Source organism: Astatotilapia calliptera, chromosome 13 (assembly GCF_964374335.1).
Source record: "Astatotilapia calliptera chromosome 13, fAstCal68.1, whole genome shotgun sequence".
Lineage (NCBI taxonomy): Eukaryota > Metazoa > Chordata > Actinopteri > Cichliformes > Cichlidae > Astatotilapia > Astatotilapia calliptera.
Window position 1 is genome coordinate 30,315,813 of NC_137434.1, and position 27,847 is coordinate 30,343,659.

Sequence of the window (27,847 nt, forward strand, 5' to 3'; positions counted from 1 at the left end):
AGAACAACCTGGCAGTGAACACCAAGAAAACCAAAGAGGTCACAGTCGACTTCAGGAGGCAGAGTGTCGGCTGACCTCTCCCCTCCCTGATGGACATTTATTCCTCCCGCTGCCTCAATAGAGAGACAAACATCATCAAGCATCATCAAGCTGCTCTTGACGAAGGCAGTCGCACTTTTCTCCTCTCCTCTCCCTTAGCTTCCCTGCTTAGGCTCTTATGTCCTTGTCTAGTCTCGTGTTTTTTGTATTACTTTTCCCTGAACAGTCTCTCACAGTCTGTTCTCTAAAACCGAAAAGAGAATTATGGATTTGATGAACTGGTCTCTGAATGCAATTGACACCCCTTCTCAACGAGAAGTCTGGGTTCGGGTGAGCCTGACTGCTGAAGATATCTACCTATTCGGAACCATGATAACAGGGTTCTGGCTGATTGGAGCTGGCTTGGCCCTGGCTTATCGAAGAATTAAGGAAGCGGAACCGGCTGTTCAAACCCCCACAAGGCTGCCTGCTGGGATTGAAATGATGGGACGAGGCGTGAGTTTCTCAAAATGGGCTCATTGAGTGCAGCACGGAGAAGATCTTGGAGAGGCTATGGCTGCTGTGAATACTCAGAACAAGACCTCTGAGTGAAAAACTGGATTACATCTGGAGGGGCTAGCTCGAATGACACCTTTGAGCGCAAATTCGATCACATCTTGGGGAAGTGCACTGCGGTCGTGAGTTCTCAGAACCTGCTCTTTGAGCAAAAAGAATGACAACATCACGGAACGTAAGCTTGGATAACATCATAGAAAGCTCACGGCTCTCCAACGGGAGATTGAGAGACCAGTGTTGGACTGTTAGAGCAGCTTACAAATTCATATGAGTTGTTCGCACTGAAGTAAAAAGCACCATCACTTCATGCGGATACCCTCTCGGTGCCAGCTGCGGTCAAGGCTGGAGCCGAACAAAAACACCCTGATAACGACTGTGTTTAGTCTGTTCCTTCCCATTCCATGCAAGGCCACCTGGGTTGGCTGGAAGACTGTTTACTTAGCCTAGCAGGGTGAAGGACACTGTCTCAGCTGAACTCTGGACACGCACACACAGACATATACACTGATATGCACACACTCATCCCCCCTCCCTTTCCAAACGCCTTCGACACTTATTCCCTTCCGATGCTGATTGTATACATTGTTATACCTCTCTGACCTGTCTTCCCCATGTGATGTTTTGTGTAATGTATGTATGGTCGGAGGCCATTGCGTGCAATAGGTCGGCAGCCTTATGAAATTTCCCCTTCTGGGACTAATAAAGGTATATCAAATCAAAGGACGGCTCCCACCCTGGTTTTAACTTTTTCAACCTGGAAGTGCTACAGGTGCATCAGCACAAAGACCCACAAACTCAAGAACAGTTTCTTCCCAAAAGCCATAACCACCCTGAACTCACACATGCACCAATAAACACAGTTCCACGCCCCATTCCAAGTACTCCCTCTATAAACCACCACTGTAAATTAACCCAAACTGTATATACTAAACATTTCATTTCCTTTTTTTAACCGACTGTATATTTGCAGATTTTATATATATTTCCTGTAAATACTGTCTACATGTACATAGTGCTGCAGAAACTGTACACCCCCATCTCCCCCGCCAAACACACACACACACACACACACACACACCTACCTACATATTTGCACTGAGTAGGAGATGCTGTGTATTTCATTGTACATCTGTATAGTGACAATAAAGGCATTCTATTCTATCCTATTCTGTTCAATAAAGAGATGTGACATATTTACTTACCTCACGGCACACACACAAGAAGAACAGTACGGTCATGGAAAGGAAAATGCAGATCAAGATCCATATCAGCACGTTCCACATCGCTCTCATTTTTGTGTGCTGGAGTTCTGAAAGAATCTTCGACTGACTTTGAATAAAAAAACAGAAAAACAAACAAAAAAACCCCCATGAAATAGCAGGTGGTGAAAATGGTTTTCTTTTAATGTTGTGAAACTCACTGACACTGTGCAAAAGATTTAAGAAGCACTTGGATAACACACCGGACACCAATGGAAACAAAATAGCATCTTTGATTGAAATGAAAATGATAAACCCACAGAGGGCAGAATTCAAAGACACCCTGAAAATGAAAAGAAAAGAAAAACAATTATGCAGCAGGCTCCTCCTGTCTCCAGGATCAAACAACTAACTTATTTAAGGAAGCTTCTTTGTAGCAAATATATAAAAACTCATTTCTGGTGTGTCAGCATGTCTCTGTCAAGTAATATGTGACTGTTGGGGTTTCTTTCTAATAGTGTAGAGTTTCTCTGACTATATGAAGCACTCTAAGGCAGCCAGTGTGAATTGCCATTATATAAATAAAACTGAACTGACTGACAGAATCAGGTATAGTTAGCGCATTATCAATACACACATTTCCATTCACTGTATTTATCCAGAAGCACAAACTGCAAACACAAAAGAAATGAGTACAATCGCATAACACTGACTGTCCTACTCATGAGGCTGTTTCATCATACTTATGCTCCTCTTCAAGTACAAACAATAATAATATTGTAAACATTGCCTTCACTGACCTGAGAACTGCTTTCAGTTGAACCGGAGTGTAAAATCTGTAATATGATGAGTTTGTCTTGAACGGGGAAGTTGTGGTAGCCGCACCCACCCCCACTGACATGACGTCACACTCACAGCGCAGAGTAGATGGTTGATTTTTAACATAGAGTTTTTCTTTTTCAGGATGTGGCCCACCTTTAACTTTAATTTACAATAACTCGTCTTTCCATCTGTGTTTCTTAAACCCAACAAAGTGGTCACATGAAACTAAAAGGAAAAGTAAACAATTTATCTATGATACTTATGATTTAGCTTTTTTTGTTCTTTAAATTGTTAACGACCAAATTTTAAACCCGTAAAGCATTCATTGTTAATCCATTTTTATTATAATTTATGTTCTTATTTATACCAGTGAATTCAGCACTTGCTTCAGATTGTTGATAACATCAGAGTTTAACAGTCTTTATCTATCTATATCTATCTATCTATATATATATATATCTATGATCTCACCGTAGTGCTGCATTAACATCATCTAACAGACCTTCTGAGGGTACTTCACGTAATCTTGGTAACCGGCTACGGGGGATCCAGGTTTCAAGCTTGGCCATGATCCTATTTTTCAGGTCAGTTCCTCTCGCACTCAACGATCCTTCTCCTATCGCACTTGGGGCTATGTACCCAATCTCAGGTAGGGGTGATGATATCTCCCCCCTGACCTGGCGTCCTGACTCCTCCTTGCTGTAGCATTTATGTTGTAACTTGTCAATCAAATACTCTCCAAAAGTTGATTCTGTTCATCTGTTCGTAGCGTTTTCAGTGGGAGAAATGTTTCATCACTCATCCAAGTGACTTCTTCAGTCTCAGCTGACTGCAGGTTTCCCCAATCTTATAAACAGTACATTTGCACAATGACTCAAACCACCCCATTGAATGAACAATGGGCTGGGAGGGCAGTTCCTTCCCTTCATAAAACTGGGGAAACCTGCAGTTATGATACGTTTCTTGCACTGAAAATGCCAGGTCCAGATGAATAGAAACCATACGTTTATTTTTATATTTTTAAGCCATAAAAACCTCCACACACTTACAAACCTTTCCAATGCTCTTGTAAACTCTTTCTAAACTCTTAAACACACTTTTGAGACACATCCTTACGTATTCAGCGGAAGGTTATCGTCTGAGTCCAGAGCCTCAACAAGGTGGTGAAGGGCATTTCACATTCAAGCGCTTTAAGGCCATAGGCAGGATGACAGATGTGGTGTTTGGCAGTAAGGCGGTATTTATTATATGATTTTTGTTAGGCTAGAACAGACCTTCCCAAATTGTGGGGGGGGCGCGAGAGGTGTGAAAAGGCAAATATATGTTTCCAAACCAACTTCATTTTAAGCCAAAGACTATAAAATATGGTGAAGCATATCTTCCCTTTGGCTTCACCTGCACAAGTGCCGAGGTAGGTCTCCCCTGCAGAATTCGTTTTCCAGCAGCGCTGGGCTCTCCAAATCACGGACAAACAGTATCCCACATTCTTGATTTTTAGTTCACAAACACTTGTTGTAATGACTAACTACTCCTGACATTTTGGAGATGTTAGCTCTTTATACAGTAAAGTTTCAGCAGGATACAAATAACATCAGGCTGATCCTGCCACGATTTGTCCCCCGGTTCAAATCACAGACAAACAGGATCCCACAGCTGTTTATGTTTTTAAACTTATTTTGCACAGAGAGGCATTTTTTGAAAAATGTAGCAATGTTGAATATTATTACACAGAAAAAAAACAACTACACGTAAAATAATCACACCATGACTCCCCTGCCTTTGTAAATGGAGGGACAGTAACTGCATGTTACTGCATGCAAACCTGCAGATAGTCAGATTAACAGTATTTTGTCTCTATCTGCCATTCTGCAATTCATCTCACGTGAACAATAATGTAGCGCACAGCGTGACTTAAAAAAAGACACATACCTTTGACGTTGCGTGACGAACTCTGTATTCCTCGTCCACACCTAAACGCAAAAAAGGAGTTTTGAAAAATCTCAGTTTTCGCTGATTCGAAACGCCGTTTACGTGGACGAAACAGCTGCGTTTCCAAATCACCCGTGTAGGTGTGGACGTAGCCTAAAAGAGTCAGTAGTTTATTTTATCACTACCTGTAAGTTATTGCAGATTACTTGTTTACTAAATTTTTGAGGTGTGAGATAAACCGCAATGGAGCAAACTATGGGCATGTGTGGTTGGAGGATGTGTTGGTGCGTGCGTGCGCGCGCGCGGGGGGGTGCGCGAACATTTTTCATGTAAAACAAAGGGGGGCCCAGCAAAAAAAGTTTGGGAACCATTGGACTAGAAAATGCTTATTTAACTGCAAAAATCATTAAAATCTACAGAAAAAAACCCCCAAAAACCCCATACCTATAGGCCCCCAGAAACCTGTTATAAAATGAAATTCCTGCAATATCAATTTAGAGATAAAATCATGATGTATTAAGTCCACTAAAGGTGAACCACGATGTGGTGTGGGAATACAATAGTAGTTAAACTATGTTCCAACTATGAAAAAGAAGAATTTGATTGAAATACCACAGAACTAGTAAAAAATATACTTAAACTACTCCTTTTGCTGCAGGAAGCTCATTTCTCTGTAACACAGGTTGAAACTTTAAAAACACAGAACGTTACTGACTGAGGTTATCAGACACCCAAAGCAGCCACTAATAGCTAAGTGTATTTATTGCACAAATATCTGTCCAACATGTGTGAGTGCGCGCGAGATAAGAAGCAGAGAAAAGGAAGGATGTAGCTTAGAGAGTTTCTAATCTATTTTTGGGGTAAAGTGCTGTGTCTACAAGAACTTTATACACAGCAGTTTGTCAGGAAGACTAAAAATACAATAAGACAAACAGGTTTATCTTTCAGTTTGCACAGACACTGAAATGTCTTATTGTGTCTTGCTGTTGTTGATAGAGAAAATGCTTCTGCACTGTTTTTATTGATTGATCGATTGATTGATGTTACATGTTTAGTTGTTCGTATTAAACCAGTTAGATGCTTTCATAAAGTAAAACCTTGTCAGAGGGAGAGGAATGCTAGCTGGTTGATTTTCATGCAAATACGTGACTGTGAATTGCATAATGTGATGAAATGGGGTGTAAATAAAGCAATGAACTTCCCCTTTCAAGATCTTTGAAAAACATATTACAGAGTTTACTGACAAGTTAAGCTGGGAGCAGTCCTGAGGTAAGTAAAGACGATATTAGCTTTTCACTTAATTTTTCTACTTGAAGATTAGAAAAGCTATGAGGAAACTCCCTTATGAGGCTGTATTACAAAATGGACTGTGTGTGTGTGTTTGTGAGAGAGAGAGAAAGTGAAAGAAAGAGAGAGGGAGGTCGCTTCCAGGGCAGTTGCGGTGTATACGACTGATGTGATGTGCTTTCCACACCAATCATTCGTGAACTAACATAAATATACAAGTTAAAGTAATGGTGTAACTGCTGCTCTGTATCTCTGCTAAACTGAAATTCTCTCATTTTGATTGGTTTAAGAAACAAAAGCGTGGACACCAACAACACCACTACAGAAAATCAGACCGAGATGGAGCCTGCCCGTGTGGTGCTGTGGAGCAGCTCATGTGTCTGCCTTTCTTTGACCATACTGGTCATCTTTTGTGTGTGTTGTTTGGTATGTAGCAATCGTTTTATATTTGTCGTTGTGGAAACTATTTAAAGGTTTACTGCAAAAAGACCAACACAGCCTCAAAATGCCCCAAAATCAAGACATGGAATTGAAATATTAATCATCAAAATTGTGATGATTACTTCAGTGTGCAGAAAGAGTAGAACTGTGTCTTTGTGAATCCAGAGAAAGCATATGACAGAATGACAAAGCACAAACTGGCTTTGAAAGCACTGGTGCAGGACAGGTATGAGGACAGTGTGGCTGGTGGTGGTGAGGTGGGGTGAGGATTTCATTGGGGATCGCCTCTTAACTCCTTTTTTAATTACAATGGTGATGGACAGGCTGACAGATGAGGTCAGGCAGAAGTTTCCATGGGCTGTGCTGTTGGCAGGTGAGCAGGTGGAAGAGATCCTGGAGAGACGAAAAAGGTTAACAGACGCAAGACGGAAAAAATGTGTGTGAATTAATAATAATAATAATAATAACGGATTGCATTTATATAGCAGTTTTCCAGGCACCCAAAGCGCTTTTCAATGCCACTATTCATTCACTCTCACATTCACACACTGATGCAGGCAAACCACAGTTGTAGCCACAGCTGCCCTGGGGCAGGCTGACAGAAGCGAGGCTGCCATATCGCGCCCCTCTGGCCATCACCAGTAGGCGGTAGGGTAAAATGTCTTGCCCAAGGACACAATGACAGGGACAGAGAGAGCTGGGGGATTGAACAAGCAACCTTCCAGTTACAGATGAGCTTCCCAACCACCTGAACCATACACAATTAGAGGAGGGGGGGGTTGAAGACGGGTGTGACAACAAAGGTGTAAGGGTCAGAGATAGATGAGTTTAAATAACTGGGGTCAACAAACAGCAGATGGTGCAAAAGAGAACTGAAAAACAGAGCGTAGGCAGGGTGGAGCAGGTGAAGATAAGATGTGTGACAGAAGGATAGCAGCGAGAGCTTCTCTTATATCCTGTGGTATAAAATGTGGCCTTTTCTTTTATACGTGCATCATGTTTTTATCTCTGTTTGCCATCTTCCAATCTCTCAGTGTAAGAAAGGAGATACGGGGCTAATAGTGGAAACAGCAAATTTATCATCAGCTCAAAATAAAATCCATGTTACATATTTCTAACTTTGTACTCTCAGAACAGTAAAGCTATATTCTCAGGTCTTCAGCCAGTTTCCCTGCACGTAACTGTACTAAAGTGTATGAAATGCAAAATTACTTTACACACCTTTTATTTAAGAGGCATTATTATTATTATTATTTACTTTTGTTTTCTTAGATTTTTTTAACTGTGTTTTTCATGTTGTCAGTGACACCCTAAACTTTATCTTATCCTGAATAAAGTACCAACAAAGACAGAAACAAGACTTCATCACCACATCCCTGAAACATTTTACTTAAGCGCCATTATGTCTTTTTAGAGACTCTGTTTAAGACAGACTGTTATGTTTATTACCACATCAATGTAACTTTCATTCACTTTTCCTGTAGGTGCAAAGGAATAAAACTCCTATTATCTATTACACAAACCTCCTCATTGCCACAGTTATCCAGATTTGCACTATGATGATGATGGTGTCAAAGCCTGATGACAGGAAAATCTCCAACACTTCTTCTCTTGTTTTCTACTGTGCTGTGATGGCTAATCTTTACTTCAAGGTGTGCATTGCCCTGGAAAGGTATCTATCTGTCTTTCAGTGTGTGTACTGCCTCTGGGCATTGGGTTTCAATGTGCAGCATCTTTATGGTCATAAATATTGTGTATTGTGATAATCTGTACAGCTGCTTGTCTTGTATTGCAGGTATTTGTTCATCGCCTGCCCACTGTTGGACTGCATCAGGCAAACTAAGGGTTCTGTGCTGCTCTGTGTTCTGGTCTGGGCTCTTTGTATTGTCAGTATTCCTCCTGCCACAGTCTTACAACAATATTTCCGTTTAATTTGTTTCACCCTCCTGCCGGGTCTTCCGTTCATCTACTGTTTAATTGGGATCCTACAAGCGCTGCCTGCTGCCACCGCAGTACCCACTGAGGAAAAAAGAAGAATTGCAGGAACTTTAGTTCTGCTGTTGCTTAACTACTTTCTGATCGTACTTCCCACCACCATTTTTTATATTTTAATCGTCTCACTTCATTATCACTTTGATACTGATATCCCAGATATCGTTTTGACTTTGTCTCTGCTCAGTCCTTTTGTAGACTTGACTCTGTTTTGTTTCATGCGGAAAGGGCCCATCGACAAGCTGCTGGCATGTCTGTGCTGCTGCAGTATGGACAGCCCTGCAGCTGACGTAGCATCAGATCATCAGAGTGGCTGATGGGTGCAGAGATGTGGGTTTACTTCAGCAGAGACAAGTGGAGAAAAAAAGGAGAAGCAGAATTGCAGAAAAGAAAGAGAATTTAGTTTCCCACATATTTCTCATGTTTGTATGTATTTATATGTCCTGATTATAATTATGGCATTTCCTCTTTCATAGAAAGTTTTATAATACAAACTAGAGAGTAAGCAGGAAAATGTAAATAAGCCATCAATTCAAAGCTTTTTGTGCATTATTTTTATGGAAGTTTTTATTTTTTAGACATTAATAAAATTAAGGTATGTTGTTGCTCCAGTGTGCCTTTTTGTTCTTTTTGAGTGTTTTTTTTTCTTTAGTGAAACTCTTGTTGATGTTAAAAATATACAATCATCTTCTAATTCTGTCATGAGATGACGGTGAAGCTGGCCATAAATACTGTCCGTTGATTGCCATGAATTAACTCCAGGTGAGCTGCCCAGGTGAGAGGAGGGCAGACAATCATCCCCACAGGACGCACACACAGCTGCTCACACGGACCATGACAAATTGTCTGTACTAACACTAAAGGAAGACATGAAAAACATCAATTCTGAGACAACTTCAGATTGTTTTAGCATTAAGAGGTTTTTATCCAGAGGTAAAGGAAAGTGTAAACACTGACTGTCTTTAAGTCTGATGTCATTAGCCGTGTGGGCCCAAACTCTGCTGCAGGTGATGGCAATTCTGGCTCTTTTTAGAGAACCAGCTCCTAAATATGCTTTTATTTATTCACTCCACATAAAATTTAAAAAATAAATTATAAAATACAAAAACCAACTACCTACAATTCTATTTTTAACTATTTAAAAAAAATTAAGCTTTCTCCTTTTAAACAAATTTAAAGTGAAACAACACAAACCACAACACAATAAAATATAAATTAATACGCAAAACAAGGAGATTTTTTCCTGCTTGGAATTGCATACATAGGATTCAGTGCATGAATAAACTTTCTGATTCCTTTATCATCCACAACTAAAAATAGTTGGAAATCAAGTGCAATCATTTTTGCCAGGTCTTTATAAATTGAGTTCTTGCTGGGGTCACAGGCTTCTGCAAAAACTGTCTAATACAGCTCTGGGTTGGTTTATGTGGTTGTGGTGGTCTACTGCATGATGTTGTAGATGCAGCAGCAGCAACAGTTGCAGTACACATTGGCATCTTCATTAATATCACACTCAACTGACTGTCTTTTATCTTCCCATTGCCCTGATGAGTGGACATCATTTTGTTTCTTTTCTTGGTGTCACTTATTTTCATTACTAGGCCTTTCTAATGTGACGATGTTGTCTCTTGTTGTTGCCCTCCCTCCTGCTCTGTTCTTGTGCATGAAGCGAAAAAAAGTGAGAGAGAGAGAGAGGGAGCTAAAGAAAAAAAGAAACACGATCCTGACAAGGAGCTGACACCTGTCATTCACGTCAATGATCTGGCTCCAAGAGCCGTTTCGTTTGCGACCGACACATCACTAGCAGGTCCATAAGTCAAACGATCACTGTAGGATCACTGAGAGTTACAAACTGTCTAAATTCTTCTATCTGTAATAAAATGATCAGTGTGGCTGCTCTACCAGGTGTAACAATTAAGTTTAACATCCAGGCATCCATGAAAATGGAATTTATGACATTTAAGCGAGTTAGAAGTTAGCAGGAAGTTAACTTCCATCTAAATATAATATGGCATGTCCTGACTGAGGGATTTTTGAAACAAATTAAAACGTACAGCTCTGCTCACATCCAACATACATAAAGACAGAAAACTAAACAGCAGTGACCTTTGTAGGGTTACTGAAGTTTGGCTAGCTGCTATATAATGATGCGCTAGGTGATCGCTAGCGACACAGCTATGTTAGCATAATATAAACAGTGAAGCTGGAGGATGAACGCTAACTTTTTTCCCCCCGACAAAAGTTAACGTGAGGGTTCCCGATGGTTAGGGACAAATACAATCGCATGGCAGGATGCTGTAAACGGACCAAACTTCAGTCAGGAGAACAACTGATATAATCCATCCACAATACGAGGTTAGACATTAATATACTGGTGCATGGGTGGGCTGTAGTTATATCGCAAGCTTTTAAAAACTGAGCTTGAAAATGAATAGCAGTAATAAAAACTGAGAGAGGCCCACAGTGATCACTGACTGTTTTTAGGGGCTTTTTGAGATTAACATGTTAAAAACACAAAAGTCTTATTAAACACAGGGTAGTTTGGGCCAGGAAGCAGGATTTATCAGGTCATCACTTAAAGACCGGATAGAGATTAATACAAGAAAAGGGAAACAAATGATCAACATTAATACAAAGCTGGCAGTTTAATCTGTAAATGTATGTATAAGTAAAAAATAAAATACAATGTTTTAATTAAGATTTTTGTTTGTTAGTTTCTGGTTCTAACTAATATAAAAACAGAAAAGCTGCTAAAGCTGGAAAGACAGAGCAGAACACAACCACTGAGGCACAATCGCAACAGGGCTGGGCTTAAACCATTGAGAATGAGGGAGAGGCCACAAAGGAACTGAGACAAGCCAATAATAAGGGACAGGAAAAACACAGAGAGCTAAATAACACAGAGAAACATATTCATACAGTTTCAAAAATGTTAAAATGCTCACATGGATAAACAATCTTCCTGCGGTGTGTATGTGTGCTTGAGTGTGTGAGTGAGAGAGTATGTGAGAGTGTATGTTTCTTTGTCACTGAACTTAATGCGAAATAATGCAATAATGCTCACCAGGAGCGAGAGGCGGATGGATCCAGGAGGACCGAGCCATCCGCAAGCGTACTGGAGACCAAAGACAACTTATCTCAGCGACATCTGCACTTACAGCTAATGAGTCCCAGAGGTGAAAGGCAGCTGACCTCTCCAGGGTTCAGGACTTCAGGTGCCAAAGAACTGCGCCATACAGACAGAGTTAATAGATACACGTAGACATTGAGGGCTAGCAGGAGGGACCATGCGCTTACCTGCTGCTCTCTGGCAGGTAGCTCCATGCCCTCCTGGGTTTTAAATGCACCTTAGAACACACAATGAGCGGGTGGAGGGAGGTTTGGAGTCTTCTCTCACCCCCATTCTCTGCAACCTGCTGGAGCGGGGGGGCTAGGAGGAGGAGTTGGCCGTCCGACTGCGGTCTGGAGTGTGGGGCCTCCCTGCTGCTGCGGAGTCGGGGCGGTCTGCCTCCCCCCACCGCAAGGAAAAGGGTAACACCACCTGGGTCTGGGTGCAGTTCCCCCCTCCAGGGGCGGGGGTACCTAGACCCGGTTTGTAAAGTACGCTTGGGGAGTGTGATCGTGTGTACAACGTCTCTTTATGTCTGTCTCCACGTTGGTTGAGTGTGGAGTAAGTGCATATGAGAGCATGAGGGTGGGAATGGATGTTTGTATATGTGTGTGTCTGTATTTCTGTGTCTATATGTCAGGTTGGGTGTCAGGCGCCACCTCTCTGGGGACATCTCAGGCCCTCCAAGGTTTGGAGGCCTATCTCCCCCTACCACCATTTCCCCTGCCAGTGGCGGACTCCCTCAGACATCGGTGCGTTGGTGGTTCTTTGTGTCCGGGGATGGGCATCCAGGTACACACCGGCTCACTCCTTGGCGGCCGCTTATCGGGGCCTGGAGCCTGGGGCTTGCTCGGGCCACTTCGGAGGTGGGGTGCCCCCGGCCTCTCAGCCTGGGGCTCGGTCACTCAGGCGCAGCTGGCTGCCGGCGGAGCTCACGGGCGCGTCACTGCAACTCCCCCTGGCTTCTGCTCCGCGGCTGCTGAGTGAGCCCTCATCTGGGACTCTCCTCAGCTCTTTCTGGGACAGTGGCGCAGCTGCCCCTCTGTTGGTCTTCCTTGGTCTCTTGTGTTCTGGGGGCCTCCAGAGGCCTCCAGAGTTGAGATCAAAACTCCAGACATCCAGATGTCTGGAGTTTTGATCTCCTCCATACCTGCTTCATGCCCTGGAGGACGGGGCTGTGGCCCCCCCACACCCTCTAGCAGATCATTACATGAAGGAACCTTTAAAAAACAAAAAAAACAAGCGCGTCCATGCTCACAGGTGTACACACGGGTGATCACACCCACAAACTACACCCTTTTTGGCTTCTACCTCAAAGCACACTGTGTTCTGTTGATCTTATGTGCTGCACAATAATGTTTAATATTTAGTATTTACTGTCATATTCCCATATATCATTGTGATGTTGTTTACTCTATTACTCTTGTTCTCTTCTGCTTGTTTTCTTTTTTCTTTCTCAGCAGGTGACCCAGGTGATTGATATATGCATTTTTTTTCTTTTTTTTTCTGCTCATTCTGTTGGTTTTTGTCTTTTGCCCTTCTCCCCCGTCCCTCTTCTCAGCTGTTTCTCTTTCCCTCTTTCTTTCTCCCCTTCTTTCCCCCAGTCCAGTCTGTCCCGTATTCAGTAAGTGAAAATAAAATAAACAATAAAAGGTGAATCAAATGGACCATTACGGCAAGGCTGGGATGGTCAGTTTGGTAAAGTAAATCCGTTGGGCATCTTTCTTTGCCTTTAGACAACAATTCTGATGGCAAAAGAGCCAAACGGGACAGGCCTAAAAAATAATAATAATAATTCATAATGACGTTAGCCGGTCCTACTGCCCGGCATCAAAAGTGTTGTGATGGATTATACTTTCATCTGTCTTTGCCCAACATATTGCTGCATGTTTGTATTTATTGCTGTTTGCTAAAAATAAAAAACTGGATGTTAAAAGAAAAAAAAAGAGTTAATAGATTTCTCACTGATACGGTGAAGTTAGAGGCTGCATGAAGTGAGCGACAACCTGTTAAAAAAACAATAATGACTATGTGCTATGTGTGAACTGGGTGTAGGATCAAAGTCAAAGTCAAAGTCAACTTTATTGTCAATTCTGCCACATGTACAGGACATACAGAGAATAGAAACTTCGTTACTCTCAATCCCTAGATAAAATAGAAAATGAACATTTAAATATAAGAGTGATTAAAAATGCAAGTAAAATATTTTAAAGTAAAAAAAATTAAATAATATAATACAATTTTACATATAACAAGAAAGCTATACAATATACAATATAAGGGTAAATGACATTGAGTGCAAACCAGGCAGAGTAGTGCAAATAGGATGCGATTGTCACTGCAACTTCCCCTTTGAAGACAAACTTGTCATATTGCAGATTTTCTGACTGCAGTCTCTCTCTTATTGTTAAATCATGAACACTGACTGTAACTGACACGCGTGAGGCCTGCAGTTCTGTAGATGCTGTTCTGGATCCTTTTGTGACCTCCTGGATGAGTCCTTGATCCACTCTTGCAGTAACGGTAAGTCAGTCATTCATTGGAAGGTTCACCACTAAGTTTTCTCCATTTGTGAAAAAAAATATCTCTTATAATGGTTTACCAGAGTCCCAAAACCTTAGAAATGTCAACGGACCAACTCAGGGGTGTCCAACTCCGGGCCTCAAGGGCCAGCGTCCTCCAGGTTTTAGATCAAAGTTCATTACCAGCCCCAACCAGACTGAGGCCACAGCAGTATAACAAAGGGAGGATTCAGGGTCACCTGATCCAGACCTAAATACATACTTTATCAAAATGCTCCAGTGCGGAGAAGTCAGTGTGCGAGAAATATGCTCTCTCTTTGTAACCCTGTCAGTACTCTTGATGTGGCATTTTGGTTCAGTTGAAGGCTTTTCCTGCTAAAAATAAATTACAGTAGTCCAGCTTAGAAGTAATAAATGCATGAACCAGTTTTTCAGCGTCACTCTGAGACACGATCTTTGTCATTTTTGAGATATTGGAAGACAGCAGTCCTAAAAATCATAGAAATATGATATTTGACCAGATGCTTACTCTGGGTGTCATTACTGTGGCTTCCCGTAACACTGTGAGGAATATTGAAGTGGTTTTTTTTGACCAGGGTATGTCCTGGTCGAAAGGATATGTAGGACTGAGAACAAAAACTGAATTCAGAAGAAAAAATGTGAAATCATCCAGGTCTCGAAGTTAAAATAAAAACTATTTTATTGTTAGTTCTACCGATTTTTCTCCTAAACCTTTCTAACCTATAATTTCATGTGAGCATAATGGTGAAATGATAATCTTTTTCTGCCACTAGCTTTTTTTGTCTTCTCAAGAAAATTTGGTCAAACATTTTCCAGCAACTCGACCACAAAAGAGTCAGTCAGAGATGGAGTCCACCCTGATAATGACGTGGATCAACACCTGTGTCTGCCTTCCTTTGACTATCCTGATCATCTGTTGTGTATGTTGCATGGTATGTAAAAAATTTACATTTATGTGCTTGTGTATCCATCAGCCTGAGATCTGAATATTTATTAAATTATTTAAAAAATAGAGCTGCTGTTCAACTAACGGAAGAGGGGAAGTGTAAAAAAGTGATTGTTAAAATTAGATTGTTAGTTTCACATAAATTTAAAGGTCTGACTTAAAAAGTTATTCCAGTTATAGTCTTACTTCCTCTAACTGTAAAAGTATCTTGTTTATTACTTGCAGTTATAAACAAGGGAAAAGCAGCGAGAGGTAACGAGAGCGTAGAGAGATAAAGACAAGATATAAACTGTGCGAGGAAAAAAAGGTACTGACATGCCACAGTGACATAAATAACACGAGGAGTTACTGATGGGTCGGTCGCGAACGAAATGGCTCTTAGAGCCGGCTCTTTGCCGTGGTTTTTTTTCTTCTTTCTTTCTCTCACCCTCTCTCTCGCACTTTTTCCCCGCTTCACTCTGCACGCGAGCCTTGTGCTTTACGCTGGGCAGAGGGGGGAGGGGCGGTAGTTACACAGTAGTACAGGAACAGAGCCAGAGAGAGAGAAAGAGCCAGGGACAACAAGGTCACATTACAAAGGTATAGTAATCATCCACAACTATTTTCAGTTGCAGATGATAAAGGATTCAGAAAGTTTATTCATGCAGGTCCATATGACAGAGAATATGCATCTTTTTTTTTGTTTTCATATTTTAATTTATTTGTGTTGTTTCACTTTAAATTTGTAAAAGGAAAAAGCTGAAAATTTAAATAGTTAAAAGTTGAAATGTGACTAGTTAATTTTTGTATTATATGATTTATTTATTACATTTTATGTCGAGTGAATAAATAAAAGTATATTTACAGTGGCCCCCAGACACAAAGCACATAAAAACTCAAAACACGTACAAAAGACAACAGAAGTGCTCCAGAATGCTAGGGGGCAGTGTTGAGCTTTGCCTAATGGCTACACAAGCCAGCAAGTACCAACGACCGGATTTGGTGTGTGGTAGTAACAGGTATATATGAATGATTGTGTATAAATACACAAACAATACACATATGCTTTCATGCTTTCAATTGAGTAATTTAAGTGATCTAGGTAGCTCTGTTTTGGAAGTTCAGTTCATGCTAGAAATGTGTTTTGTCTCTAGGGGCCACTGCATATATTTATATATAAACATATAGAAATAAAACCACTTTTTTTTTTTACATTAGTAATTCCTTTTGTGCATAATTTTATATTATTGTTAATAATAAATTAATGAAAGCAACAAAACAACCTGAAGAGCCGGTTCGGAGCCGAAAGAGCCGGCTCTTTGTAGTGAGCTGAACTGAAAGAGCCGGCTCTTTGTAGTGAGCTGAACTGAAAGAGCCGGCTCTTTGTAGTGAGCTGAACTGAAAGAGCCGGTTCTCTAAAAAGAGCCGGAAATCCCATCACTACGAGGAGTGAAAAGATGTGAAATGACAATGCTCAGTGCATTATGGGAAGTCCCTTTGAAGGTGGAACCTAGCAACTAAAATAAAGTATAGTGCAGGGTCACCTGATCCAGCTTTAGCCTAACTGTAACCTGACCACTTAAAGACAAAGCAACAAGGTGATATATACCAGTTTTTAAATTGTGTTGATAGGCCAGTAAAACCAGAGTCATAAACAATATATACGTTGCGTTTTTTCCTCAATAGTTTTGTCACGTTTCCTGCCTAAAGACAGCGCAGCGAGTACTCTCTGCTTATGAGCAAAGAACAAAATAGGGGAAGTTTTAGGAGAGAGAGAGAGAGAGAGAGAGAGAAAGACAGCAGAAAAAGAGAGAGAGACAGTTTTGAGATGTGAGAGATTTGTGACGTTTAGCGTGTTTGGAGTGTGTAGTTAATGTGTTGTCTTGTGTAGTTAGTGTGTGGTGTTGTGGATAGTTTTGTGTTGTGTGTCAGAACAATGAGGCGACTGCTGTCTCCAGGTAGAAACAGCAGTGATACACCTGCTGCTGTCAGACCTGCAGGTATCAGGCTGTGATGTTCTCCTTTATAGTGGACAGAAATAATGTTTTTGGAGTGGCACAAATAATTTGTGGCATCTTATTGAATGCAAACAGCTGATTGTTCTGTAAATAGTTTGAAATGGTTATTTAAAAAATCAAGGTAAAAGGTAAATGGATGCAAATAAATTTGTTGTTTGCAAAACTTGTGCATGTGATTTTAAAATTGACCATTTTTATTTGTATTTAAAGTTATGAAATATGATCATTAAACATTTTTGTGGTTGTTACAGTAAAAAAAAAAACTTTTTCTACTCTGATTTTATGTTTTTTGTCTGATTTGAGATCAATTGTTTTAATACAGTGTGTCAAAATGAAAACAAACTTTTTTTTTAAAAGTAACGCAATAGTTACTTTTCAAGTAATTAATTACTTTTAGAATATTGTAATTTAGTTACTAACTCTACTTTTTGAAGAAGTAACTAGTAACTATAATTGATTACTTTTTCAAAGTAACTTGCCCAACACTGTCATTGAGGCAGATGTTTTTAATTTTAGCAATACTGCAGAGGAAGCGAGGCAGTCTTCAGTGCAGAATATACTCTGTGAAGCTTTCATGTTAATAAAACTGTTTGATCACTCGCATAACAGCATTCTATCCCTCTACAGCACAACACAGCTAGCATAGCCACTCATTGGCTGTGGAGGTACAGGTTCACTTTATTTGTTTTTTTAATATGTCGCTCATCGTAGAGGAAGGAAGGTTTTCTTTAGTAAGACAAGAAAGCAGGCTGACTCAGTGTTACACCCACTGTTCCTGTTTCCTGTCTCTTATGTCACTGATATTTCTAATTACTGAGAACAGACTTCGCTGTCCACACTACAGTCTCCAGAAAACCTGGTATATAAGTAGATTCATTTTGAAAGTAGACATGCTACTGCATTAATGTGAATTCATTGAATATTTCCTGCAGGTGCAACGGTGTCAGGCCCCTTTCATCTATTACACAAACCTCCTCGTCTCCAATCTACCCCAGCTCTGCATAACAATGGCATTCATGAAAGAACCTCATAACCAGGTTTTTGGAGACCATTCTCTACTGTGGTGTGATGGCCAGTCTTTACTTCAAGTGTTGCATTGCTCTGGAAAGGTACCTATCTGTCTTTTAGTGTGTGTGTACTTGCATGTGTTTAAACATTATATTGTACAGTGAAGCATCTTTATAGTCAGTGATCTATTATTCTGTACTGTGATCATGAGCGTCTCTGTCTGTTTTGCGTTGCAGGTATTGTTTCATCGCCTGTCCGTGGTTAGACTGGCTCAGACAAACTAAGGCTTCTGTGCTGGTCTGTGTTCTGGTCTGGGTCTTTTGTATTGTCAGTGTCCCTCTGGGTGTAGTGTTGCAAGAATTTGTATGGTTCATTATTTATGCCCTCCTCCCCACTCCTCTCTTCATCTTCTCTTTAGCTGGGACCATCAAAGCTCTGCCTGCTGCCCCTTCAGTGCCCACTGAGGAAAAACGAAGAATCATTGGAATGTTGGTTGTTTTGCTGCTTAACTACTTTTTCATGCTTCCCACAATCATTTTCAATTCATAATTTAATAAACTCAAGCTTGATTGACCCCACACAGATCCATGTTATGTTTGTAATCTCCTTTTTGCTCAGTCCATTTGTGGACTTGATTCTGTTTGTTTTCATGTGGAAAGGACCCATTGACAGACTGCTGGCACTTCTGTGCTGCTGTAATAGAGACAACACTGCAGCAGATGAAGCAGGAGGTGGTCAGTGTGAATGATTATAGGACAGACTGACGTGGTGAGTGAATAGTCAGAGACAAAGGGGGAGTGAAAAATTGCAGCCAAATAGTGTCAGAAATGCAGAGAAACTGGTTGATCGGTTCTTTTCCCAGTGAGAACTTGAGTCTCTACAGTGCAATATTCTTTGCGGCTTTAAATTAAAGGGCAAAATTTCTTCCAGAATCATTTCTCTTCATATTTTTTCCAGATGTTTCTGACTTAACAGAGATTAAACAATGGTACCTATAGTTCTGTAATATCTTAAAAAAAGTAATGGAAATGTATCCAATAAAGTTTATTCTTGTTTTCTCTTAAGATGTTATGTATTTGTCTGTTTACATTTTATGAATTAAACAGATTTTTGGTTGGATTTTGTTCTGTTATTAATGCTGTTGTGCTGCTCTTTCCAGGATGTTGAGAATCATTCTCCAGGTTAGAACAAAGTGGCACCATTTGACTCTTGTAGAGGATTTACATTTTTAAACATTTGTACATTCACATTTATTGTGGTTTTTTTGTCCTCTAGATGGCGCCATGGGTCAGAATGTGTCTCTATTACTTAAATAAAATTAAGTTTCAGTACAAATGTTTCATCAATAAAAATAACGTACTTAGAAGAACATATTTTGGTTTAGCTGGAGAGGTTCCAAGATTTGATTTGGCAGATTTCTGCACCTGATGTCTTTCTTCTTCTGTTTATTATTATTATTATTGCTGCAATTGTTGTTATTATACATGTAAAAGTATCTTTAAGTTTAAAACAAACAAACAAACAAATGGAATCCAGTTTTGTAGTTGTTCTTTGGCATCTATTTGGCCCGAAATATACTTGGTTGGTTTCAAGAAAATACTGTAGTTTGAGTTATAATAGGTTAAAATGAACCTCTATATATATATATATATGGACTATATAGACTACGTGAAGTACCCTCTAACGTCTGCTAGATGACGCTAATGCAGCACCAAACTCAAGCCCATAGCACAAGTTACCATCAAGTGTGGGATCTACCAAGGAGATGCTCTGTCCCCACTGCTGCTCTGCATTGGCCTGAACCCCCTCAGTGAGATCATTGACAAGACTGGCTACGGATACCGACTATGAAATGGAGCAGTTGTCAGCCACCTCCTGTACATTAATGACATCAAGCTGTATGCCAAGAGTGAACGAGACATTGATTCACTGATCCACACTACCAGGATACACAGCAATGATATTGTAATGTCGTTCGGACTGGAGAAATGTAACAAAGAGAGGGAAGGTAGTCAGAACTGAGGGGACTGAACTACCAGAAGGCAACATTACAGACACAGAGCACAGTTACAAGTACTTGGGGATCCCACAGGCGAATGGGAACCATGAAGAGACCGCTAGAAAAGCTGCAACCACCAAGTACCTGCAGAGGGTCAGGCAAGTCCGGAGGAGTCAGCTGGACGGTAAGAACAAGATCCGGGCCATCAACACATACGCCCTGCCCGTGATCAGGTACCCTGCTGGGGTAATAGGCTGGCCAAAGGAGGAGATAGAAGCCACTGACATAAAGACAAGAAAGCTCCTTACCATGCATGGAGGGTTTCACCCCAAGTCCAGCACAATGAGGCTGTACGCTAAGCGGAAGGAAGGGGGCCGGGGACTGATGAGTGTCAGCACCACAGTCCAGGATGAGACAAGGAACATCCATGAATACATTGGGAAGATGGCCCCAACTGACCGAGTGCTCAGTGAATACCTCAGGCAGCAGAAACCCAAGAAAGAGGAGGAAGAGGAGGAACCATCATGGGCGGTCTTTTTTTTTTAGTTCTTTGTGTGGTAATCTATTAGTTTTCTATTATTTAGTATTAGGTTATTCTTGGTATTTGCTGATGTAATATTTGCAATGCATTTTAAGGATTTAGTTGTGAGTCAGGCATTTGTGTGTTCTAAAAAACTCCCCAAACAAAAGCCATTGCTGCATTAATAACTCTGTTTTCTTACATGCATAGAGAGAGAGATCCTGTTAAGAGTGACTGCAGGGGTTCATTTACTAGAAGGGCAAATTGAAATTATTAGTTTTTAAACTCAAGTGAATTGGGGTGCAAACTAAAAATAAAAAACTGTCTTTTCACTGTAAATCTTAAAAATTACCCTGCAAGTGTGACTGCATGCGGGTGGTGGGCGGGGTTTCACGATTTGCAACTTCCCCGTTCAAGACAATGTGAAGGCAACTAGAAGCATGGAAATATAAAACTGGCTCTACTCTAAAAATCACTACTCTTGTTTGTATTTGACTCTGAGTGGAGTATGGAGTGTTTAAAGTTGGCAACGACGACGTCTCTGTTCAAGACAGACGGGGACAGATATCATGTTTCAGAGTTTGATGACTGAGACCGTTGGAACATTCCTGAGGCAAGTAAGGGCAATGTTTACACTTATCACACTGCTTCTGAAGAACAGCATAGTCACAAGAAAACTGGCATTTAGTAATAAAGTATTATGAGATAGACTACTATGCTCTTTTCTTTTGTGCTTGCAGGGTGCTTTTGTATAAATGCAGAGAACAGAAATGTGTGTACTGGTAACTGTTATTGGCTGTACTTGATTATACTCAGATTACTTGATAAAAACTTGATCAGAGAAAATCAAATATTTCGTTTTCACTAGTTTAATACATGCTGACTGTGAATTCCAGTGAATGGGGGTTGGTACACAGCAAAATCTCCAGTGTTAAATTAACACTGGAGAGTGTCTATATGGGTCCACACCTCTGAGTGTTAAATACAACACTGTTGAGTGTTAAATTAACACTTTTGACAGTGTTATATGTTTAAAAGTAACATAGTCAGTTTTGAAGATTAACAATGGCTAACGCTGAGCAGTGCTGATTTTCTAACACTGGAAAATAACTCAAAATGTTAGAAATATTCCAGTGTTAGAAAATCAGCACTGCTCAGCGTTAGCCATTGTTAATCTTCAAAACTGACTAAGTTACTTTTAAACATATAACACTGTCAACAGTGTTGTATTTAACACTCAGAGGTGTGGACCCATATAGACACTCTCCAATGTTAATTTAACACTGGAGATTTTGCTGTGTATTTTTAAAGTTGACTACCACAACTTCCTCCTTCAGTTTTCACCAGCATTATCTGCATTATATTTCATGTGTGGGCGGTCTCGAGGCAAGTGAAGGCAACACTTGCAATTAGTCACATGTTCTTTTGTGTTTGCAGTGTGCTTATCTATGAATGTTGTGAATGTAAATATCTGTACTGGTACTGCACTAACTGCACTTGTTTAAGATCATATTACTTGACAGAACACTGATTTATTTTCACATATTTGCTTCAAAGTAGCAGTAAATATGTGTATGAACCTGATGAATACAATATAATAACACAGCCGTCTATATTATTTGTTACCAGTTTTCTACATGTACTTTTTATTGAATTTTTTCATCACTGTAACTACATGGAATCTCCCTTTTCCACCGACAGGTCTTTCTTTGAAGAAAAGGTGAACAGTGCATCTTTTACCAGAGCTCCATCCCTGAATGGCAGATAGAGATGGGGCCCATCCATGTGATGATGTGGATCAATATTGGTGTCTGCCTTCCTTTGACCATACTGGTCATCTGCTGTTTGTGTTGTGTGGTATGTAGATAATCACTAAATATTGTGCATTTTATGTCTGTCAGTATAGGAACAAAAAGAAGAGTTTTCAAAACAAATATAATTAAAATAAGAAATATGTTTCCGTTAGGAGAAAAAATGGATGGAAATAATTTTGAACTGATTCCAGCAATCTTAATGTGTAATTTAAAAAACTGTGATAGACAGTTTAATACAAAATATTGTCCAGCAAGCTATTTTTTTCATGGTCCAAAGCCTGATCCTTTTAGCTGATGCCAGGAGACCAAAATGTCTCTATACTGTCCACCTGTGCACTGAACGTCCTTTTCCTTCTTGCGGTCACGTGCACAGATGCCGGTATAGATGCTTATTCAGTACTTAAACATTGAACTAGCACTATAGCACTATTAGTTTTTGTTAAATAAAAATTAAAATGGTGTAATATGTTGTGCACTGTTGTTCAGCTTTAAGACCTGATCAGAGGAATATAAACCTTCTTTTTACCCCGACTGTGCTATACTAGTTAGGGATAATTGAACATTTCACTGCGACACTAACATGGGCAGTATCGGACATATAGACTGGATGGGTCCAGCACACCATTGAATCCTATCGAGATCTTTAAAATTACTTCTGTGGTTTATTGGGAAACACAAACACCGATTATCCTGAATGGGTACCTGTCACACTGGATGGGGCTGTGCTTCGGCTTCTAAGGGTTATTCCTTTATGAGTCCTGACATAATATAATCAGCTGCATCTGTTATAGTTTACACGTTACAGTATACCCAGAAAAGCTTTCACACTTACATGCAGCTGTGACCTTAAAAAGTAGGTCATTTGGGGTCAAGTGACAAAGAAGTGAAAAATGAATCATTATAAAAAAGAGAAAATTGACCCCTAGGGTGTGGTTAAGTGTAATGATCGTAATTTCATGTTTGTTAGAGTTTATACTGAACAGTAAGTCCAGGTTAATGTGCAGGTTTGCAGTGAATTACTATGTTGGTGCAGGCAAGACTGTGATATTCATGGTGACTGGTTAGGTGCTGTGTGTGTGTGTGTGTGTGTGTGTGTGTGTGTGTGTGTGTGTGTGTGTGTGTGTGTGTGTGTCACAAAGCATGATTATGAGAGAGATGGGGGTGGGTGGGAGTGATGGGAGATGTTTCAGGGTTGTTCCTTCATTATTTTAGGGTCACTGAGGCAAATTGAGAGTCTTGAGATTTGGTGCTATATAAATAAAGCTTCCTGTGTATGAGTGTATGTAACATCTGAAGGGATTTTAGAGTTCACATTGAATAATCTCAGTAAGAGGATTAATCATTACTCACCCAATGTGGATTTAAGAATTTGAATGATAATTTTTCTCTACTCATTTTTGCTTTGTTGGATTGAAGTCTGAAAGGAGCTGGAGGACTTAATGAGTCACTGCTCCCTCATTTGGACTTCATTGGGTGCAGTCTGCAGCAGAGGCGGAGCCAGACATTTGAAACACCCGGGGCTTAGCCCTGAAGGGTAGTATGCATGTGGATTTTTTTTTCTTTTTTCTTTTTTTGGGGGAGGGGGGGGGGTGTAGAAATGACTGAAAGATTAATTGGCTCTGTTTTGAGTTTTGTTCAAAAAAGAATGACTTCATATAGGGAAAAAAAGATATCACATATACAGGACACCTTAAACTAGTTTTTTAATTAAGCAGCAAGGCAGAACAAGGTCAGGGCTGCATCAAGACACGAGGACTAAACCCCAATTCAACCAGACCCAGAACTGATCCGGAATTAAAACAGGACTACAAGAGTTCAAAATCAGGACTACTTAGGATTTAACCAAGACAGAACCAGAATCAGAACTAGATGATAGTAGCACTAAAAATCATCATAGACCTGCACTACACTTATTTTTTAATTCTACCAAAGTCCACTATGTAGATTCACAAAAGTTTATATAATTATTTAGCCTTGTTGTGCAAACAAGCCTGCATAACTTAATAAATATAGAATTTGAAAAATAACAAACCTAAAAAGAAACACTAGGTACGAGATACATGAGGACCTGTGATACGGTGATACTTTTGGTAAACAACCATTTGACTAACATGTGTGTCTCACCTGCTCTTGTTCATCTCTGTTCTGTCCTGTCTCCTCTCTCTCCCTCTCTGTTCCTCTCTCTCCCTCTTTGTGCTGACAATCATCAAATATACAGTTGAAACCAGATATTTACAAACTCTTCAGATAAAAACACAAACACTTTTTAATTGTAACATCAAATCAGACTAAATGTTTATTTTTTTAGATTGATAAATATAAAAAACATATTTGTTAACTTTAAGAGTAAAGAGAGAAACTATCTGTATTTCTTAATTGCAAATGGCACCAAATTGTATTCAAACTGAGCCACACTTATGGAGCTCCACAATTCTTTTCCTGGTGTTTTGGTTGATATCTCTTAATTTTCCCATTTCAAAGAAACAGGCTCTGTGTTTTGCCTTATATGCATCCACAGCTGTGCCACCAGTTTACTCACATGGACTCTACTAACCTATCAGAAGCTTCTTCAGCTCAGAATGGAATCATCTGGTTTTCTTATTAATTAACAAACTTAGTGTATATGTACTCTTAAATTTGATGAAAGTGATAAAAAAATAGAAGCTCTGTCTCTCTTTATTCTGACATTTAACTAATTCAAAAGATATTTCAATATTTATCTAAAACAAAAGTTTACTCTAAATTGATGTTGTACAGTAAAAATGTTTTATGTTTTCTCCCTAAAGTGTATGTAAATATCTGGTTACAAATGTGAATATCCTGCTGTGTACTGAAATTCCTCTTGTTTTGCATAGAAATATACTGAACAACATACAAAGCATAATATATAAAATAACATTTACCTGAGTTTTTTCTTTGAAAGAACCCTCTAATGTCCATTCTTATATTTCAGTACATAACTGAAACCGATTTAGTCGGGGAGGGTAAGAACTGAAAATATGAAATAAACACACGTAAGATAAGACTCTATTAAAAAAAAAAAAAAAGCATTTGTTCGGCTTTTCATTTCGCCATTTGTTGATTCACTTGAAGAGCAAGTAACGTAATATTGGTCAAGTGATCAGTTTGATATCAATCTTTCGTGATTCACCGTCATTTGTACGGTATGAATGGTTTGCTTTGGTACCTGGTCAAACTTAAGCTCTCCTTAGTATGGCTGGCTCTGTTACTCCAACAGCGCACTCACAGGCACAAGAGCACCTGGCTGCAGCCCCGCCCCCTCGCTCAGTTGCTTAGTGCCTGAGCTCGGATCATACCAATATCAGGGGGGATTCACGCACAGTCGTAAATTCCCACTGTGTGCATTATGTGCTTCGAATATTGTGTGTACTTTTTGTTTTATACAGTTGTCAGCCAGGCATCTAACTATGAAAAAATTGCACTCCAAAAGACCCCGGGCTTCTGACAAAACAACCCGGGCTTAAGCCCAGTAAGCCACCCCCACGCTCCGCCCCTGGTCTGCAGATGGCTGTCTGTGACCATGAGCACTGGCCACTAAGTGGCAGTGTTTCATCAGAAGTTAGTGCAGTTAACATCTGGACGTAGGCAACTGAAGCTGCCTGCATTGCTTGGTTGGGTCTATCTCTTGGAATTGGAAACTCAAACCATTTTGGAAAACTGCTCCAGACTTACTACAAAGGAGTAACTGCTGATCCACAACACTGAGTGTACAACCACTGCCCACACACTGCCTGCTGTACCACAACTTACACTATGTTTCCACATCTGTCAAATTTTAACCCCCACTGATGGCAACGGCCACTTTTCTAATAGAAATCTGCTAAAAAAAACTTTATGGGGTAACGATGGTAAGGCAAAAAAAAAAAAAAATCATGATAAAAAATAGTTATGAATAATTACGAATAAAACAACAGGGAAAAATAAGAGGAGACGGTTGCAGCACAGTGTGGGGGATTATTGTAAGAGAGTGAATCTGAATGATGTGTTTTACTTTCTAAAACTATGGTTGTTTAGCATGTAGTTAAAACCCTGCTGCTAAGTGGCGCACTGGTGACCTGTGGGTAGTTAACAGATTAAAATGAATAGAGATGGCATGAAAATATTACATCTGTTAGTTTGTACATTAATCAGTGTTCCTGTAACTTCTCTGTTCACATCAAACCGTTGTGTGAATTAAAATGTAAAAGTTAAATAATGCTGACAAAGTGCCTGCACAATTTCAAGGTTAGCCTTTCTATCATCCAGTAGAAGATGCACAACACCTGGGCCTCATAGCTTAATCAGAATGTTTCACTAAAGGAGTAAACGTTAATATACTTCACAGTGAAAATATTTGGAAGTGAGGTACTCTCTAACATATAATACACATCCCATCAGATAACAAGTGCAACATTGTAATACCGCACATGACAAAACATTGTCTGTTTAATCTGACCTCATAGATTGCTCTATGATGGAGTTGAACACATCTTGTTATTATTTCATATTCTGACTAATAATTGTATGTCCTGCAGGTGCGACGGGATCAGGTCCCTGTCATCTATTACACAAACCTCCTGATCTCCAATCTAATCCAGATGTGCACTATCATCATTATCGTGGCAAAACCAGATGATCATGAAACCTACATGATGTCTTTTGTTATTTACTATTTCGGTGTCCAGGCCAGTCTTTACTTCAAGTTGTGCATTGCTCTGGAAAGGTACCTGTCTAACTTTCAGTGTGTGTACTTGCATGTGCTTGAGTACTATATTGTACTGTGAATCATCCATATTTTTAGAAATAATATATTCTCTACTGTGAAAATTAAGTTATCTGTCTGTCTTGTGTTGCAGGTGTTTTTTCATCACCCGCCCACTGACGGACTTTATGAGGCAAACCAGGAGTTCTGTGCTGGTCTGCATTCTGGTCTGGGCCCTTTGTGTTGTCAGTGTACCTGTGGCCATAGTCTTGCGTTATTTTCTACGAGTCCTTATTTTGATCCTAGTCCCTGCCTTTCTGTTCATCATCTGTTTTGCTGCGACCCTCAAAGCCCTGCGTGCTGCCTCCACAGTGAGCACCGAGGAAAAGCGAAGAATTGTAGGAACTTTGGTTCTGTTGCAGCTTAGTTACTTTCTGATGATCCTACCTGCAATTACTGAGTTAACTTTTGAATTTCACCCACATGACACTGTCAGAGATGTTGTTTTTATCTTGTTTCTACTCAGTCCTTTTATGGACCTGATTTTGTTTTTTCTCATGCAGAAAATGCCCACTGACAAGCGGCTGGCTGGTTTGTGCTGCTGCAGTAGGTGTAGCAGCAGCTCATCATTGTGAGGAAAAAGCAAACGGCTGTTGTACTACAGATTTAAGCAGCAAAAACTATTTTATTTTATATGCTCGAATATACAGAAAATAGGTTTAAATGTTAAACAAATTTCTTCCAGTCAGAGAATGTTGCATATAATTTAATTTTTGCTTGATGCGTAAAGTTAAAAGATTAAAAATAATAAAACTAGTTTTAAAAAGAGACTTTTTCATTTGATTACATTTTATATGATGGATTATGCAGAGAAACTAGAATTGGTCTGAAAAATCTATTGCTTTATCATCTATTCAGGTTGTAAATCATGTTTTTAAAAAGTAA

General features: G+C 39.9%; 1 long non-coding RNA gene across 2 annotated transcripts; it reads left to right on the top strand.

Moving 5' to 3' along the window:
- The first annotated feature begins 20,759 nt into the window (after positions 1 to 20,759).
- Positions 20,760 to 27,732, top strand: LOC113035177 (uncharacterized). Of its 2 annotated transcripts, none has more exons than XR_013901104.1 (4): positions 20,760 to 21,003; positions 22,088 to 22,243; positions 26,736 to 26,923; positions 27,057 to 27,732. It is a non-coding gene; the product is annotated as an uncharacterized LOC113035177 (long non-coding RNA). The 2 variants fall into 2 exon arrangements; XR_013901103.1 differs by having other exon boundaries at positions 20,764 to 20,999.
- The last annotated feature ends 115 nt before the right edge of the window (positions 27,733 to 27,847 follow it).